Raw genomic sequence first — 6,236 nt, 5'->3', positions numbered from 1 at the left:
AGTACCATGCTGTTTTGGTTACTGTAGCTTTGTAGTATAGCTTGAAGTCAGGTAGCATGATGCCTCCAGCTTTGTTCTTTTTGCCTATGATTGCTTTGGCTAGTCAGGCTCTTTTTTGGTTTTATATGAGTTTTAAACTAGTTTTTTTTTTTTTTTTCTAATTCTGTGAAGATTGTCAATGGCGATTTAATGGGAATAGCATTGAATCTATAAAATGCTTTGGGCAATATGGCCATTTTCACAATATTGATTCTTCCCATCTATGAGCATGGTATGTTTTTCCATTTGTTTGTGTCGTCTTTGATTTCTTTGAGCAGTGGTTTGTAGTTCTCCTTGAAGAGGTCCTTCACTTGTCCTGTTAGCTATATTTTTAGATATTTTATTCTTTTTGTGGCAATTGTGAGTGAAGTCCATTCATTATTTGGCTCTCAACTTGCCCATGCAACAACACTTTTTATTCCATTTTATTACTACTTTTAAACTTTCTACATAAAGTGCACCCAGGGTAGCCATGCCAAGACCCATCCCCACTTGATGTACCCTTGGGCTTCCCCACTCTCCATTGCAGACTCCGTTGCCTTGAAGCTCGTTGGTCAGGCTAGAGCCACACAGCTGAGCCTGTTTTTAAGCCAGGCCAACAGTAACGTGTATGTCTGCCCTGACTGAATCTTCCCAACAACACTGTAAGATTGCATAATCAAGCTCATTTTTCAGATGAGGAACCGAGGCTTAGGTAGGTGAGGAGACTTTCCCAAGATCACACTAGGGAGTGGTGAAGCATGGATAAGTCCAGGTTTGCCTGACCTCAAGCACTTGTGCTTTACTAATCTGCACGCCCACTTGGTTTCTTTCTGGTCAGTTTCCCAATTTTCTTAGCTTCTGGCCTGGGATCTATGGTTTCTGTTTTAGCCTTGGCTCATTCCATATGATGGGGTACTGGGGTACCTCTTCACTGTCTCAGACCTTTGCTTTTCTGATCAACCATATTTAGAAGTCTCCCTCTTTCCATGGTTCCCCTACCTTTTCCAAGGAAGATTCTCCACCTAATCCAACCTAGCCCATAGGAGGTTCTTCGATCTTGTAGGTTTGCCCCTTTTCTGTGAACAGGATCTGAACAACAGGAAAATACAAGTATGTGTTTATACATGCTCACATGTGTGCCTGTGTGTGCATGTGTGTAATTGCACAAGTATAAGTGGAGATCTAGAGGTGTGAAATGGCATGGAGGTGCATAGGATGGGGCAGTCCTATTGGGACAAAGTAATCAAGAGAGATATGGGAGAAAATCTAGGAGTGAGAGATCCTGACTGGATACCCTTATACACTTTATATTTCTTCCAGATAGATTTCCTGCCTGGAAGACCATTCCCCAGGTTAGCATTTCTTTTTCCTGTCTGATGCTCTTCAGGAATATTACCTGTGTTTTGCATCTTGAACATTCAGTCAGTGCCTAATCTAGCAATGCAATTTCCCCCATTTGTAGAATAAAGAGACACTCTTCACTGGGTCTTCACCAGGTCCTCTGTCCCTTATCTCTCAGACTCTGGACCTTAAGACACAGGCCTGAGCATCTGCTGTTCCTGTGCCCCTGTGCAAGTAGGAAGGCTTCCAGGGCACCAGGCTGCCCATCTCCTGATGCAAAAGATGAAACTGGGATAAAGGTATATTTTAAATTAACAATGCCATTTAAATGCTACAAAATGGTTTTGGAAATGGATTTTAATTTAAGTAATGCACATTCATTGAAGAAAATTAGAAAATCCATTTGTGCAAAAAGATAAAATCTCACCAACCACACAGGGAACCGTTGATAACCTCTTATTGCATAGTCCCAAGACTTTTTCCATTAATATGAATGTGTGTGTGTGTATGCTTGTGTTTTTGTAACAAGCATGAGAAGTATATACAGTTTTATAATCTACTTTTATAAGGGATTGATTATTATGGCTTTGGTATAGTTCAGTAATTTTCCAGAAATGCAAGTTTCTCTATATTATACTTCCTTAACTTTTTGTATAATAGTTTAATGCATCTTTTACCAAACAAGTTACTACGGGTGAACCAGGAGCAAGAAGAATCAATTTTTTAAAATTATGTTTCTGACCTAAGGTCAGCCTATTATGTGCTGGCAGCTGTACATGCATCATTTCCTCTAATCTTTACATTAGTTTGATTTTATTACTTTCGTTGTATAGATAAGGAAACCCAGGCTTAAGAGGTTAATTAACCCACCCAAGGTCATGGAGCTGAAAAGCAGCAAATCCACTCAGGTCTCTCTGACATCAAATCTAGCTCTTTCCAACTTGCCTATGTATCAGTGAAATAGAATTTGACATGGGGTGGGCAGGAGAAGTGGGTAGCAATACTGATAATGTGATTTTTTTAAATATGTATTTATTTATTTTTATTTTTTTATGTTTTGAGATGGAGTCTCATCACTCTGTTGCCCAGGCTGGAGTGCAGTGGCACCATCTCGGCTTACTGCAACCTCTGCCTCCTGGGTTCAAGCAAGTCTCCTTCCTCAGCCTCCAAAGTAGCTTGGATTACAGGCATACACCACCATGCTCAGCTAATTTTTGTATTTTTAGTACAGACTAGGTTTCACCATGTTTGCCAACTCGTCTCGGCCTCCCAAAGTGCTGGGATTACAAGCATGAGCCACCACGCCCAGCCATGATAATGTGATTTAGATAATAAAAGAACATATCCACCATTATCATGAGGCCCATCTGTAGTATTTGGTGTGAATGTCTCTGATGAAGGCTCATACGGAAAGTCAATCCTAGGATCTTAGCCTCTACTGATTAGCCTACCTTTAAAAAAAATTCTTCAGCTAAGATAGCAGAAGAGATGACTTATATAGATGTTATACTCAGCCACAACTGAGAACAAAACTAGTCTAGAATATCACAGGTCCTGGGCAAAGGACCAACAGGAGCTGTTTTGGTGTGAGCAGGGTTGGTCTCATAGAAGTGGTCTTGGTGATCAGATGGTGATGGAAGTTCTAGATCCATTGACAGACAAGTTTCATACGGCACCATGCAGCCCAACAACTTGTAGCAGCATTCCCAGCCTCTGGCATTCCATGTTTCTCCTTCGGTGGCCTCCAGAGTCCACACACTAGCAGTTTACCTGGACCTCTCCCTCATCTTTCTTTTATGCTTCAATCTGCATATTCACTTCTTCCTCAACTTGGCTTTTATGGAGCAAAGATGTATAAAGAGATGATAGTAAGGCTGAGAGCTGAGCCTACTCTTAAGCAACCCAACCTGCAATAGTGTGTTTGTTGAGCAAGGAGGAAACTGGGAAAACAGGCAGCCAAGCAGACTCATTAAAAGGCAATACTATCTTTGTGTTCTTGGTATAGCAGGCAGATATTTTTAACTGGGGCTCTGCTGACTGAAGATGATTGGCAACTATGCCAGCCCTAAAGTGGACATCAGGGAATGCCAGGCAAATACACTCAGGATCTATTAAATTTATACTCTTTGTCACAAAAGGGTCTCTATTATTTTCTATAAAAATTCATGGTAAAACAGGTGAATTTCCCTGTGGTCACTCGCAGACATTGGCTGATCACAGTCTGAAAGAGCACAACAAACAATTATTCCATGTTAGGAATTCTTTAGTCTTCTGAGAATGAAACCAGAGAGTGTATGTGCCCACATGCAGATTTTTGTATTTCTGCTATAAAAACTGGAGGATTAGCACTCTATAACTTTACCCTTTGCTTAAAAGAGGCAGTTATTTGCTAGTACTACTGTTATTCATTTCCTTCAATGGTACAGTCATAATGCTAAACTAGCTTAATGTCTTTGAAGAAAATTAATTAGCTCTTGTGTTGATACTTCTAAAGTGCTTTAATGCAGGTCTGGTTTTTACTCAGCCTTTAAAAGAATTTCCATGGCAGCCATTTAACAGATAACAGACTTTTCTGGAAATGCCCAATGCTTCATAGCATTTGAAATGAATAATGTTTGATGGACATTTGTGCAATTAAAAATATAATTACTCATTTATAAAAGTGTACTATTAATTAAAAAATGCATTTAAAAATGAAAGGTATGTCTTATTATTATTATTATACTTTAAGTTCTGGGGTACATGTGCAGGTCATGCAGTATTGTTACATAAGTATACACATGCCATGGTGGTTTGAGCATCCATCCCTCTGTCACCTATGTTAGGTATTCCTCCTAATGTATCCCTCCCCAATCCCCAAACCCCCTGCTATCCCTTCCCTAGCCCCACCAACTCCCCAACAAGCCCCAGTATATGATGTTCCACTCCCTATGTCCATGTGTTCCCACTGTTCAACACCCACTTATGAGTGAGAACATGCAGTGTTGGGTTTTCTGTTCTTGTGTCAGTTTGCTGAGAATGATGGTTTCCAGTTTGATCCTTGTCCCTGAAAAGGACATGAACTCATCCTTTTTGTGGCTGCATAGCATTCCTTGATGTATATCTGCCACATTTTCTTTAACCAGTCTATCATTGATGGGAATTTGGGTTAGTTCCAGGTCTTTGCTATTGTAAACAGTGCCACAATGAACATACGTGTGCATGTGTCTTTATAATAGGACAATTTATAATCCTTTGGGTATATACCCAGTAATGGGACTGCTGGGTCAAATGGTAGATCTTTGAGGAATTTCTATTTCTATTTCTAGGTCCTTGAGGAATCACCACACTGTCTTCCACAATGGTTGAACTAATTTACACTCCCACCAACAGTGTAAAAGTGTTCCTATTTCTCCACATCCTCTCCAACATCTGTTGTCTCCAGATTTTTTAATGATTCCCATTTAACTGGCATGAGAAGATGTGGTTTTGATTTGCATTTCTCTAGTGACAAGGGATGATGAGCATTTTTTCATATGTTTGTTGGCTGCATAAATGTCTTCTTTGGAAAAGTGTCTGTTTGTATCCTTCACCCACTTTTTGATGGGGTTGTTGTTTTTTTCTTGTAAATTTGTTTAAGTTCTTTGTAGATTCTGGATATTAGCCCTTTGTCATATGGGTAGATTGCAAAAGCTTTTTCCCATTCTTTTGATTGCCAGATCACTCTAATGATTATTTCTTTTGCTGTGCAGAAGCTCTTAAGAAATGGATAAATTCCTGGACACTTATACCCTCCTGACACTAAACCAGGAAGAAGTTGAATCCCTGAATAGACAAATAACAAAGTCTGAAGTTGAGGCAGCAATTAATAGCCTATTAACCAGAAAAAGTTCAGGTCCAGATGGGTCCACAGCCAAATTCTACCAGACGTACAAAGAAGAGCTGGTACTATTCCTTCTGAAACTATTCCAAACTATACAAAAAGAGGGAATCATCCCTAACTCATTTTATAAGACTAACATCATCCTGATCCAAATCCTGGCAGAGACACAACTAAAAAAGAAAATCTCAGGCCAATATTCATGAAGAACATTGATGCAAAAATCTTCAATAAAATACTGGCAAACTGAATGAAACAGCACATCAAAAAACTTATCCATCACAATCAAGTTGGATTCATCCTGGGGATGCAAGGCCAGTTCAACATATGCAAATCTATAAACGTAATCCATCGCATAAACAGAACGAAAAACAAAAACCACATGATTATCTCAATAGTTGCAGAGAAGACCTTCAACAAAATTCAACAGCCCTTTATGCTAAAAAGTCTCAATAAACTGGGTATCGACAGAATGTATCTCAAAATAACAAAAGCTATTTACAACAAGCCCACAGCCAATATCATACTGAATGGTCAAAAACTGGAAGCACTCCCTTTGAAAACTAGCACTAGACAAGGTGGCCCTCTCTCACCACTCCTATTCAACATAGTATTGGAAGTTATGGTCAGAGCAATCAGGCAACAAAAAGAAATAAAGGGTATTCAATTAGGAAAAGAAGGAGTCAATTTGTCTCTATCTGAAGATGGCATAATGGTATATTTAGAAGACCCCATTGTCTCAGCCCAAAATCTTGTTAAGATGATAAGTAATTTCAGCAAAGTCTCAGGATACAAAATCAATGTGCAGAAATCACAAGCATTTCTATACACCAATAACAGACAAACAGAGAGCCAAATCATGAGCAAACTCCCATTCACAATTACTACAAAGAGAATGAAATACCTAGGAATACAACTAACAAGGGACGTGAAGGACCTCTTCAAGGAGAACTACAAATCACTGATCAAGAAAATAAAAGAGAACACAAACAAAGGGAAAAAAACATTCCATGCT

Source organism: Sapajus apella, unplaced genomic scaffold (genome assembly GCF_009761245.1).
Source record: "Sapajus apella isolate SASKATOON/1434 unplaced genomic scaffold, GSC_monkey_1.0 scaffold58, whole genome shotgun sequence".
Taxonomy (NCBI): Eukaryota; Metazoa; Chordata; class Mammalia; order Primates; family Cebidae; genus Sapajus; species Sapajus apella.
The sequence above is the reverse complement of the archived record's forward strand: the minus strand, read 5'-3'. Positions refer to the sequence as shown.